At 51.3% G+C, this 13,579-nt stretch overlaps 1 protein-coding gene across 7 annotated transcripts in view; it reads right to left on the bottom strand.

Moving 5' to 3' along the window:
* The window catches only part of LOC140909646 (butyrophilin subfamily 1 member A1-like), a 52,749-nt gene extending 40,692 nt beyond the window's left edge, over nt 1-12,057 (bottom strand). For 2 of the 7 annotated variants that reach the window (XM_073339442.1, XM_073339441.1), the window contains exons 1-3: nt 11,000-12,057; nt 10,101-10,253; nt 1,598-4,102 (exon numbers count right to left, since the gene is read on the bottom strand). The gene's annotated coding sequence lies outside the window, so the exon portion shown is untranslated. Of the gene's footprint in view, nt 1-1,597; nt 4,103-6,707; nt 8,895-10,100; nt 10,254-10,999 lie in introns of all 7 variants that reach the window. The other 5 variants (XM_073339444.1, XM_073339446.1, XM_073339443.1 and 2 more) reach the window with 4 other exon arrangements.
* Nucleotides 12,058-13,579: the final 1,522 nt, after the last annotated feature.

A 13,579-nucleotide genomic window follows, 5' to 3' on the forward strand; every position in this document is an offset into this window, starting at 1 on the left:
AATTAATTTTGCTGGGTGTAAACTAATTAAGGTGGTGGGATATAATTGGTTAGCTAATCCATGTTAGGATTGGTTAGTTAAATTTTAGTAGAATGATTGGTTAAGGTATAGCTAAGAATATTACTATATAAATTAGGGGCAAACAGGAAGTAAGTTGGGATTCAAAAATAAGGAAAAAAGGAACTTGTATTTAAGCTTGCTGGAAGTTCACCCCAATAAACATCGAATTGTTTGCACCTTCGGACTTCGGGTATTGTTGCTCTCTGTTCATGCGAGGACCAGGGAAGTGAGTGGGTGAAGGAATAAGCCCCCTAACACTCCTGCACCTGGAACCTCCCTGTGCATCCAGATCCACTGAGCTGCCTGCACTCAGACTGCCCCACACAGAACCCTCTTACCCCCATCTGGATCCCCCCACACTTGGATCCTGCTGCCAGGCTGAGCCTCCTTGCCCACATCTGGTGTGCCTAGCACAAAAGGGGCAGGGCCCCAGGGTGTTTCTGTGGCAGGCGTGGCCCTTGTGCTGGGTCAGGGTCAGGTTCAGCCTCACTGCCAAGTCCCTGTCCTGGGGGAGGCTGCGGGGTATTCTCCCAACTCCATGCAGCCAGTGGTCTGTGTTCCCCACTGCCATGGTGGAGCTTCCACATTTATTTATTGTAAAAAAAAAAAAATGCAGAATTTTGAAATATTATGCACAGAATTTGATGTAGAATTCCCTCAGGAATAAGGGGCACTGTACAGCTGTGATGGTGGGAATGTGAAGGGTGTGCTGGACAGTAGGGGATCTGTAGGTGGGGGAGCTGGGCAGGGGGTATGGCATGTAGGGTGCTGTGCAGTTGTGGTGGGAGGTCAGCAGGAGGAGTCTCTGGGCAGGGGGTGCTGGGCATAGGAGGTCCGGGGGCATTGGGATCTGTGGGGGAAGTCTCTGGGTGAGGGGGTGCTGGGTATAAGGGCAGGGCACTGGGCAGGGGTTCAGTGTGGAAGGGGCACACTGGCAGCGCAGGGCTGGGTGGGCCAGTGTGTGTCTAACAGTTGTGAATTTGTAAACAGTGCCCTCGTGCTGGACTGAGTGGGGCCACTCCCACTGCGCCTCATTGCCCCCAACTGGCCCCTCGCTTTGCAGACCGTCCCCCATCACATGCCCTATTCCTCAGTGGGGGCCCACAAATATGTTTGGTGCCGGGCCCACAAAAAGTTAATCCGGCCCTGGGCCCAACGTGCTGGAATTGACCCCTCCCTGCACCAGCCTTATTGAATCTGGCCTACGGCATTTCCCTTCTTCTAGTCTCTTAAAGCAGAATTTCAGTGGAGTGAGCTGATGGCAAATACACACAGTCACCAGAGAAGGAGAAAGCACACACTCCTCTGCAGTCTCTAATTCCAGGAAATCATGCAGAAGAGCGAATAAACAAACACTATTTCAGTCTGTTACAGGGTAATGGAAAAGGGCCCCAAAGGTCTCTGAGCATTTTAAACATTTCTGCACCAATATTGAAAGTAGGTAACTGAGAGCCCCAGATGGACTGCTGCCCATAGGAACAGCTTCTACGAAGAATAACAGAGCCATCACCCACAGCAATTGAGGGCTGACACTCACCTGCCTGCTGGATCTTACAGGGATGGGCTTCCAGCTATAGCTGCATTGCCCCCGGGCATGTCTGACTCCAGTCTGTTCAGACAACTATTGCTGGATAAAGTACAGCAATTTTATGGGAACTGAAACATTCTCCATGCACCCAGCAGCTCTCAACTTAAAGTGAAAGTGAAAACACACACACAGCCCTAGGGCAGTGACAGTTTTAGTTTTTAAGGCTTTTCCCTGCTTGCTCAGAGTCACAGTAATCAGTTGTATTTCTGTCGTACACACACACACACCCCTCCCCCCAAGGCTGTCTGCCCCTACGAGCACTACACTTTTCAGACCGAAGCAGTGTGCCAGAGGGGTGCAGAACTAATCAGACCTCAGCAGTAGTCCTTGGCCAAGTTAGGAAAGGCCTCCCTATGGTTGCAGGTAATTCACAAGTTTTCTGGTGCAAAATAAAACAAACTCTCTGAGAAACAGGCCACATTCTCCTTCCACAGTGGGGAACAAACAACAAGAGCCATATTCTGCCTGGCCTTCACGCAGGTGGGTAGTGTGAGTTTAGAGAGGCTTTCCCTCCCTGCTTGCATGGCCTAGATAAAGTCCCCCCAACCCTGTGCCAGCAGGACTAGAGCAGGGCAGGCAACCCTACGAAGTGGTGCAGCAGTTGGCATGCTCCCACTGCATGTGCTCTAACCCAACCAATATCCACCTACCTCCAGAGCTCTTTGTCCTGGTTTCTAATCAGAAAGGCCCTGTCTGGCTCCCCGGTACAGGAGAAGGGACCAGCCCCTTCACCAGAGCCTAATGGGTCTTTCTTTATTTGATAGAGTTATGGGGGAGGGTTGAGGGTTGTTCCTGGGTGGCTAGCAGGGCTGTTTTGCAGCTTTGATTTATTGCCTGAGTTCATTCATTGCGTGTGGGATGATGCTTTCCTGCTGGGTGGGCACCATTAGCTGTTCATAGAATATCAGGGTTGGAAGGGATCTCAGGAGGTCATCTAGTCCAATCCCCTGCTCAAAGCAGCACCAGTCCCCAATTTTTGCCCCAGATCCCTAAATGGCCCCCTCAAGGATTGAGCTCACAACCCTGGGTTTAGCAGGCCAATGCTCAAACCACTGAGCTATCCCTCCTGTTGGAACCCTAACGAATTGGTCAGGCACCCAGAGCTCTTTGCAGGTGTATTTTGGTTGGTATTTCATGCTAAGAAAGGCTAATAGTAAATAACAGAACTTGTTTTCCATGTTTTCCGCCAGGGGAGGTGTCAGAATGCAGCAGTGTCCCACAACTCAGCCAGCCTGCCCAGGAGACTGGGCTCCCCCACGGAGGCTCCCCCACTCATGTTCACACCAGGGCTGTCCGCCTCTGATCCAAACATTCCATGCGAACTGCTGCTGGAGGCTGGAGGATGCAGGGAGAACTGGTAGCTACAGGGCGGTGAGGTTCCAGCTCCATGCAGCCTGCTGCTGCCCCATCCACCTGCGTTGGCATGTGAGTACACAAATGAAGGATGCTGCACAAAGCAAACAAGGTGTGGCCAGTACCCACAGTACCCAGAGACAGTATTCGCACAGAAAGAGTCTGATTGGCTCAGTGCCAAGTGGGATAGCTGGTCTGGGCTGGTCTCTCGCACCAAAAGAAGCTGGGCTAATAAAAGATATTACCTCACCCACCTTGTAAAACAATAACTGGAAATCCAGGCTCAGAGCTCAGGGTCCTTCTAGCGTCTCTCTGCTCTTCCCCATCCCACCCCCCAATACACAAGGGACCCCAGGCTTCCAGCCCTACCTGCAGGGTTTCAAAAGTGTGTGTGTGGCAGTGGTGGGGGGGAGGGGGAGGGTAATGGCAGAAACCCATCTCAGTGTCTCCTTGGGAGGAAGAGGAGCCAAAGGGGCCAGCTAAGCCATGGCAGAGAGCCCAGGGCTGGGGTTACCTGGACAGACCCCCTCAGATCGCCTCCTGTTGCAGCAAGCAAGGGTCACTGCACAGATCTGCCCTGATGTCACCTCCCCTACTGCCATGGATCCATACGATTGGTGCTACACTCTGGCTTTGGAACAGTCTCTCAGGAAGCCCTTTGATGTGCCAGACCCCTCCCCGGAGGTCTCACTCCTTCCTCCAGGGTCATCACACGGCTTCACTGCCTGCTGTGACTGGACCTCTGGGCCTTCAGCACTCCTGCTTCACACCAGGAGCAGCGTTCAGCGAATCCAGCTGAGAGACTCCTGATATGGACTTGTCCACACTTCAGGGATTAAGGCACCTCACCAAGCATTTGCAGTGACATTCAGAGCATTGACAACAGAGTGATCGCCTGTTCCGAATTTGGCAGGACAGTCTCGAAAGGCAGAGATCAAGCCCTGGTCCCAGGCTGAATGACTCCAGGACAGCTTCTCCCTCTGGGTCATTTGTTGCTAGGTGTCAATGCCTGAGCAATTCGGTTTGCCATCTTCTTCTCAACTGCTCCATTGGTATGGGGAGAAAGCTAGGTGACATCCACATTTGTGTCTCTTAGCCTGCCTTGAGAGCAAAAAGTCATTTTTCATTTTTCACTGGATAACAATGCAGCATATGGGGTAAACTGAGGCACACACAGAATTCATAAAATTATTACCAAAAAATCCCCACTTCATCATAGCTCTTCCCCCTTTGAGACTGAACTGAGCAGGGTCACATTAACCAAGGACCTGGGGAACTCTGAATCCCAAATGTTATCCATAGATGTCAGCATCTTTCCAGCCTCCTTGGTAGGTGTCCTACCAGGAACTTCCAAGATTCTTATAGCTTAGTTGCTAATCAATCAAGGTCATGGTTTTCAAGACACAATTCAGCACAGTGTCATGTCCTCCCTTAGGTCTGGTCTGGTCGATGACACTAGCAGGGTGTACATGGGGAGTTTTCATTGGGCCCCATCCCCTTTTGCCACCCCAAAATTTTTGGGTTTGGAGCTGGACTGCCACTCCCTCCTCCCCATCTGCCAGGGAGTAAGGAGGGCAGTGACCCCACATTCTTCCATGTGTCAGCCATCTTGGCTGCAGCCTGGGGTGCCCTGACCTCTAGGCTGGTGTAGAAAGTGACCCCTTAAGCATTTGGTCTTAACCCAGCCATATGTCTGGGGTTCTGGTTTCCAAGGATCTGGTGAGGCAGGTGTGCAGGGTGGTCCTGCACATTGACTGGCCCCCTCTGGAGTCATGTCCCAACTCCAGAGCTGTGCATATGCAGGGAGCCCATTTCCCCTCTTGGAGTTAACCTGTTGCCCTCACCCCCAGGACAGTCCTCTCTCAGCTTCCCTTCCTCCACCCCCTGCCTGGAGGGCTGTGGTTCAGTTTCTCTTGGTTAAGAGAACCTACCATGGCCATGGCAACACTCCAACTCAGCGTCTTTGTTACCAGCAGTGACCTTCCAGCTGCTTTACCTTCTCTGGGGCTTCTCCCACTCCTGGAGAGGGCAAACATGTCTGGCGGTCATCCTTCCCTTCCCTTGTCTCTCCATGCTCAGCTGGGGTTTCAGCTACCACCATGATCAGCTCTGCCTCTACTTCCCCAGTAAGAGTAGGCTGTGTGTCCTGAGCTTAACAGCCTTTCTTGTGTGCTGAAAGCAAGGGGGAAAAAAACCCTCCTTCTCCCTGCCAACCAAGCTATTTGCATTGTCATCCCCACCTCCTTTCTGAGCCTTCTGGCTTGCTTGGTTCGAATCCTCAGCTGGTACAGAAACTGGGACTGAATTTTGTCTCAGAGTGATAGTCATTCCCCAGAATGATATCCTGGAGAACCCCAACTACCCCCACACCCAATCCCTCCTGGGTCTGCACAGGGACCTGAGCCATCACTTGGGCAAATAGCTCCACACCTGGGACTTTAGCCCAGGTCACAGTCCTTCATCACTTGATGGGGTTGCACCACACAGGGTGTGACAAGGGGTCTCTCTGTCCCAGAATCTTTCCACCCCGGATGTCTTTCCATTATCCACCACTTCCACTCCCACTGGGGGTCAGCTGAGTAAACTAGCCCATGTATACTGGTGCCTGGAGTGGGAACCCACCCATCCCTGCCCCGAGAAGCTGAAGGGGTGACTGCTTTCCTCCAAATGTTCAGTCACGTAATTCACTCTCCGAGCGTGAGCTACAGGTTGCCTAAGAATACCTAAAAGCAGCATATAGATAAATCACTGATCACACCTCCAGTTGCACCAGGTATTGCACAGGGCACCACATTCTGAAAACAAAGGTAAGAGAAGACTACAACTCCCACGCTGCATCAGGGCCCGCTGTTCAAAACACCACAGTTTTGACATGATGATTGTTTACACGGCTCTCATGCCAGCCCTTCCCTCCTGCAGACTGGGTACGGGATGGGAGTAAAGGGAAGTCTTTAACCAGCAACCCAAACCCATTCCTTACCTAGGCCTGCAGCAGAGCCAAGGTGACATGAGAGGCATCCATGGAAACAGCAGAGCTCTCCCTTTTAAAAATGATGGAGCCATGGCCCCTTCATTGCTGTGCCCCTGGGCCCCACAAGCATTGCCCCGCCTGCTGGCCAGTCAAGGTAATACATAGAGTGGGTTTCCTATAGAAGAGCAGTGACACCCAGTGGCCAGCAGGGGCAGTGCCAGCCCCTCCCTAGTGCAGGGGGTGGGCTGAAGTGGGCTAGAGTTGTGGGGGCTGTGCCCGCCCCCTGCCCCCCCCCCCACCTGTCTCCATGGCCCTGGTCCCTGCTCCTCAGTTTAGTGCTAGCACCGCCTCCTTCCCCCCACCCCCTGTCCAGGTTGGAGGCCGGAAGCTTGGAGCTGGACAGTGCGGGGCAGCTGCTGTGCTGGCTGGTACTCACACCACCTTCCCCCCAGCATTCTGACTCCCAGGACCCAGCATGATTCTCTTCCACCCCTCCCCATCCTCCCATATTGCAAGCTCCTAAAACCAAGCAAAATTAGCAGATGATACAGAACTACTCAAGATAGTTAAGTCCCAGGCAGACTGTGAAAAGCTACAAAAGGATCTCACAAATCTAGGTGACTGGACAACAAAATGGCCGATGAAATTCAATGTTGATAAATGCAAAGTAATGCACATTGGAAAACATAACCCCAACTATACATATAAAACAATGGGGTCTAAATTAGCTCTTACCACTCAAGAAAGAGATCTTGGAGTCATTGTGAAGAGTTCTCTGAAAACATCCACTCAATGTGCAGCGGCAATCAAAAAAGTGAACAAAATGTTAGGCATCATTAAGAAAGGGATAGATAATAAGACAGAAAATATCATATTGCCTCTATATAACTCCATGGTATGCCCACATCTTGAATACTGCATGCAGATGGGGTCACCCCATCTCAAAAAAAGGTATATTGGAATTGGAAAAGGTTCAGAAAAGGGCAACAAAAGGATTAGGGGTATGTAATGGTTTCCGTATGAGGAGAAATTAACTTTTCAGTTTGGAAAAGAGACAACTAAGGGGGAATATGATTGAGGTCTATAAAATAATGACGTGTGTGGAGAAAGTAAATAAGAAGGATTATTTACTCCTTCTCATAACACAAGAACTAGGGGTTACCAAATGAAATTAATAGGCAGCAGGTTTAAAACAAGCAAAAGGAAGTATTTCTTCATACAACGCACAGTCAACCTGCGGAACTCTTTACCAGAGGATGTCGTGAAGGCCAAGACTATAACAGAGTTCAAAAAATAACTAGATAAATTCATGGAGGATAGGTCCATCAATGGCTATTAGCCAGAATGGGCAGGGATGGTGTCCGTAGCCTCTGTTTGCCAGAAGCTGGGAATGAGCGACAGGGAATGGATCACTTCATAGAATCACAGAACTGGAAGGGACCTCAAAAAGTCATCTAGTCCAGTTCCCTGCACTCAAGGCAGGATTAAGTATTATCTAGACCATCCCTGACAGGTGTTTATCCATCTTGCTCTTAAAAATCCCTAGTGATGGAGATTCTACAACCTCCCGAGGCAATTTATTCCAGTGCTTAACCACTCTGACAGTTAGGAAGTTTTTCCTAATATCCAACCTAAACCACCCTTGCTGCAATTTAAGCCCATTGCTTCTTGTCCTATCCTCAGAGGTTAAGAACAACAATTTTTCTCCCTCCTCCTTGTAACAACCTTTTATGTACTTGAAAACTGTTCTCATGTTCCCTCTCAGTCTTCTCTTCTCCACAATAAACAAACGCATTTTTTTCAGGTCTTCCCTCATAGGTCATGTTTTCTAGACCTTTAATCATTTTTGTTGCTCTTCTCTGGATTTTCTCCAATTTGTCCACATCTGTCCTGAAATGTGGCGCTCAAAACTGGACACAATACTCCAGCTGAAGCCCAATCAGCGCGGAGTAGAGAGGAAGAATTACTTCTTGTGTCTTGCCTACAATACTCCTGCTAATATATCCCAGAATGATGTTTGCTTTTTTTTGCAACAGCATTACACTGTAGACTCATATTTAACTTGTGATCCACTTTGACCCCCAGATCCCTTTCTGCAGTACTCATTCCTTGGCAGTCATTTCCCATTTTGTATGTGTGCAACTGATGGTTCCTTCCTAAGTGGAGTACTTTGCATTCGTCCTTATTGAATTTCATCCTGTTTACTTGAGACAATTTCTCCAGTTTGTCCAGATCATTTTGAATTTTAATCCTATCCTCCAATGAACTTGCAACCCCTCCTAGCTTGGCATCAGTTGCAAACTTTATGAGTGTGCTCTCTATGCCATTATCTAAATCATTGATGAAGATATTGAACAGAACCAGAACCGATCCCTGTAGGACCCCACTCATTATGCCCATCCCACATGACCGTGAACCACAGATGACTACTCTCTGGAATCAATTTTCCAACCAGTTATGCACCCACCTTATAGTAGCTTCATCTAGGTTGTATTTCCCAAGTTTGTTTTTGAGAAGGTCATGCGAGACAGTATCAAAAGCCTTACTAAAGTCAAGATATACCACATCTACCACTTCCCCCCCATCCACAAGGTTTCTTACCCTGTCAGAGAAAGCTGGTTTGACACGATTTGTTCTTGACAAGTTTATGCTGACTTATTTTTCACCTTATCATCTTCTAGATGTTTGTAAATTGATTAATTATTTGCTCCATTTTCTTTCTGGGTACAGAAGCTAAGCTGACTGGTCTTTAATTCTTCGGGTTGTCCTTATTTCCCTTTTTATAGATGGAAACTATATTTGCCCTTTTCCAGTCTTCTGAAACGTCTCCTGTGTTCCATGACTTTTCAAAGATAATTGCTAATGGCTCTGATATCTCCTCAGTCAGCTCCTTGAGTATTCTAGGATGCATTTCATCAGGCCCTGGTGATTTGAAGACATCTAATTTGTCTAAGTAATTTTTGACTTGTTCTTTCCCTATTTTAGACTCTGATCCTACCTCATTTTCACTGGCATTCAATATGTTATACGTCCAATCACCACCAACCTTCTTGGTGAAAACTGAAGTCATTAAGCATCTCTGCCATTTCCACATTTTCTGTTATGGTCTTTCCCCCCTCATTAACAGGCCTACTCTGTCCTTGGTCTTCCTCTGTCTTCTAATGTATTGGTAGAATGTTTTCTTGTTTCCTTTTATGTCCCTCATTAGTTTGATCTCATTTTGTGCCCTGACTTTTCTAATTTTGTCCCTACATATTTATGTTATTTGTTTATATTCATCCTTTGTAATTTGACCGAGTTTCCACTTTTTGTGGGACTCTTTTTTGAGTTTTAGATCATTGAAGTTCTCCTGGCTAAGCCAGGGCCGTCTCTTGCCATACTTCCTATCTTTCCTACACAGTGGGATAATTTGCTTTTGTGCCCTTAATAATGTCTCTTTGAAAAACTGCCAACTGTCTTCAGTTGTTTTTCCACTTAGACTTGCTTCCCATGGGATTTTACCTACCAACTCCCTGAGTTTGCTAATGTCTGCCTTCTTGAAATCCATTGTCTTTCTTGTGTTGTTCTCCCTCCTACCATTCCTTAGAATCATGAATGCTACCATTTCATGATCACTTTCACCCAAGTTGCCTTCCACTTTCAAATTCTCAACCAGTTCCTCCCTATTTGTCAAAATCAAATCTAAAACAGCCTCCCCCTAGTAGCTTTCTCCATCTTCTGAAATAAAAAAAAATGTCTCCAATACATTCCAAGAACTTGTTGGATAATCTGTGCCCTGCTGTGTTATTTTCCCAACAGATGTCTGGGTAGTTGAAGTCCCCCATCACCACCAAGTCCTGTGCTTTGGATGATTTTGTTGTTTAAAAAAAGCCTCATTCACCCCTTCTTCCTGGTTTGGTGGTCTGTAGTAGACCACTACCATGACATCACCCTTATTTTTTACCCCTTTTATCCTTACCCAGAGACTTTCAACAAGTCTCTCTTATTTCTATCTCAACCTCACTCCAAGTGTATACATTTTTAATATATAAGGCAACACCTCCTCCCTTTTTTCCCTGCCTGCAAGCAGTATCCTTCTATACCAATATTGCAGTCATGCATATTATCCCACCAAGTCTCTATAATTACCTTGATGATTACCTGTTGTGTTCATTCCCTCTGGGGCACCTGGCATTGGCCACTGTTGGAAGACAGGATACTGGGCTAGATGGACCTTTGGTCTGACCCAGTATGGCCATTCTTATGTTCTTAAGCCTGTCGGGATGCACACCTGCCCACGTCCTATGAAGGGAGACAGGACAAGGGCAGACAGGGAGAAGAGACGGTGGGGGGAAATAGGAAATTAACTCAGAGCTGGTGGATACTTTCCTGGATCCAGACCTCTGCTGGGAAAGACACATTACTACTATCTGTCTCCATTGGGAAGTTATCTCCACCTGCACCTCAGCTGATCAGGAACCATTTCTTAGAAACCCAGGCTGTAGCAGGGTTATTGGCCTCCAAAGCACCCTCTTGTGACCTGGGGTAAATCTGCACAGCACTGCCTCAGTTTCCCTTTTTTGCTCAGGGCCCTTTACAAGTCCTCACAAATTAGATAAATAATAAAAGCATTCCCCTTCTAGGGTCCATTTTAATAAATCCTGCAACTTCTCCACCTCAGTACCAAGCTGAGCACAGACCTTCAGCCCTGACTGCATGCCTTTCCTGCAGAACTGAAACACACTCCTCTTCCCTTGAGTCAAGAGTCCCCAGCCCTCCTTCCCGGAGCTGGCTTCAGTTCAGTCTCTGTCCTGGTATCTGGAGCCCCAGCTCTCCTGAGAGAGGGCTTCTCTTCCTTCCCTCCCTGCAAGAGCCAGTTTTGCTCCTTACAGCACACTCCTGCAGCTACTTCCTCGCTACAGCTACAGCTTCTCAGGCATGTGCCCTGCCTGAGGCCCACTTAGCTAAAGTTAGGCTCCCACCTGAGTTCCCTTCCCCAGGGTCAGTTTCCATATGATTCCACATAAGGAGGATTATTGGCCACATACTTTCAGATTTACGATGAAACAAGGGCTTTTCTGTCCTTATGGAGCACCTCTATGCTTTGCCCGAGGGAGAAGGCTCTCGAAAAAGAAAAGCAAACAGGGTGAGGCAGGGAAGTAGCTTCCTACTCCGTAAAGCCTGCATCACACACACACGCCCCCCCGCTAGTAAAGGGCTGTTAGAAAGAGTTCTCCGTCTCCCAGCGTGTAACACCCGGGGATGACAACCCACGCCTGCCTTTGAGCCGGTGAAGGCAAAGCCCCGCAGAGCAGCCAGGCATCCTGCTGGTGCCGACACTGGACCCCAATCCCCCGCCCGCCTTCGATGGCTGCTTGTCGTGGTGCCCTTAGGAGCCCCAACCCCTAACACAAGCGCCCGGACGCTGGTTTGTGCCGCCGACTTTGTGGTGGGAGATTCCCCGGGGCTCTGGCTCGGAGGGCAGCCGCGTGGCCTTTGCCCCCCGAGGGCCTGGCCGGGCTGGGGCAAACCCTGGTGCACGCGAGCAGGCCAGCCCCTGGGGAACGGGCAGTACAGCCACACGGGGCCGGGCCGCAGCTGGAGGCGGGGGGGGGGGGGTCTAGGGCGACCCTCGGGCCCCGCCTGGACGACGCCGACCCCACAAGAGCGGCAAACGCAGCTCGCAGCGGGGCGTGCGGCTGGAGGTGATGTTGCCCCAGCGCTCTCGCTATTAGAGTCCAACCTGCAGCTGGGACCGGAAGCTAGGTTGCCCCGGTGCGCCAATATTAGAGTCCCACTGTGCCCGGGACCGGAAGTGACACCTCTCAGCCCCCCCCCCAAGGGATTCCCAACGGGAACAGTGGGCGGAGGTTGCCCCGCTTCCATAGAGGGGAGATGGGGAGCTAGTGGAGAAGGGCGGGGCTGGCGGCATTGAGACTGGGGGCACTGAGGAGGGGCAGCGGTGTGGGGGTCCCGGCTGCAGTGCAGCCAGCTGGAGCCTGCACCCGCGCGGCGCCCTGGGGCTGGTGCAGAGCGGCCCGCGGGGGGGGGCCTTCCCAGCGTCACGGCAGCTTCCGCGTCCGGCCTCGCACCACCGGCGCCTCGCTCTAGAAATGGGAAGGCGGGGCGGGCCGGGCAGCTGCTGATGGGAGTTGGAGGCAGGGGAGACACTACATCTCCCATGGTGCTACGGGGCCCGCAGTGGCTGATGGGAGATGGAGGCAAGGGAGACACTACATCTCCCATAGTGCTACGGGGCCCGCAGTGGCTGATGGGAGATGGAGGCAAGGGAGACACTACATCTCCCATGGTGCTTCGGGGCCCGCAGTGGCTGATGGGAGATGGAGGCAGGGGAGACACTACATCTCCCATGGTGCTACGGGGCCCGCAGTGGCTGATGGGAGATGGAGGCAAGGAAGACACTACATCTCCCATGGTGCTACGGGGCCCGCAGTGGCTGATGGGAGATGGAGGCAAGGGAGACACTACATCTCCCATGGTGCTACGGGGCCCGCAGTGGCTGATGGGAGATGGAGGCAAGGGAGACACTACATCTCCCATGGTGCTACGGGGCCCGCAGTGGCTGATGGGAGATGGAGGCAGGGGAGACACTACATCTCCCATGATGCTTCGGGGCCCGCAGTGGCTGATGGGAGATGGAGGCAGGGGAGACACTACATCTCCCATGATGCATTGCCTCACTCCCCTCTCCCCGCCCCCTCCCCCGCCACTGCTTCTTATTGCAGGGGCAGCCTCACCCAGTTACTGAGCTTATGGCCCCTCCCCGGCCCGGAGCCCCCCGCCCCCCTAGGGTTTGCAGGTGGGGTGCCCTGGGAGGTTGGGGTCAGGGGAAGATGGGAGGGTTGGCAGGTGCAAGGGGGCTGGGGAGCAACCAGGCGGTGAAGGTGGCCACTCACATGGTCCCAGAATGCCGAGAGACGGGGCGGGGAGGTAATACCTGTTATTGGAACAACTTCTCTTGGGGCGAGAGACAAGCTTTTGAGCCAGGCAGGGCGGGGAAAGGTGCTCAGAGCATCGCAGCTAAATACAAGGTGGAGTCCTCTGCCCAGAACAGCAGCCATTCCAGAGCTTCTGGGGACAGCGTGGGCCCATCCACACCCGAATGACCAGCCCTAGTGCCTAACCCAGAGGTGGTGCCTCTTAGCACAAGGCCTCCAGTGGTCACTGCTCCGCTGGGGGTGGTACACACAGGGCACTGCCTGGCCTAGCCACCAGGGGGCACTGCCTGGCCTAGCCACCAGGGGGCACTGCCGCAATGGTTGTCGGAGGAGGCAATTCACACAGGCCACTGCCCTACCTGGCCACCAAAGGTCACACAGCATGCACTGTCTTATCTACCAGGGGTCACTACGGCAATGGTGGGGTGGGAATACCTGCAGGACTCTGCTGTTCCTGGCCACCAGGGGGCGCTGCCACAAAGGTGTGGGCAGATACATTTAGGGCTCTGCCACGCGATGCCACTTGGGGGAAGGGCTGTCCTCCAATTGATGGAGATACCCAGAGGGCAGTGCCCCAGCTAGCCAGCAGAGGTCACGATCTCTGTGTGTGGCGGGGGGGGGAATAACCAGAGGGCACTGCCTCACTTAGCCGCCCCGGGTCACTGTCCA

Source organism: Lepidochelys kempii, chromosome 3 (genome assembly GCF_965140265.1).
Source record: "Lepidochelys kempii isolate rLepKem1 chromosome 3, rLepKem1.hap2, whole genome shotgun sequence".
Lineage (NCBI taxonomy): Eukaryota > Metazoa > Chordata > Testudines > Cheloniidae > Lepidochelys > Lepidochelys kempii.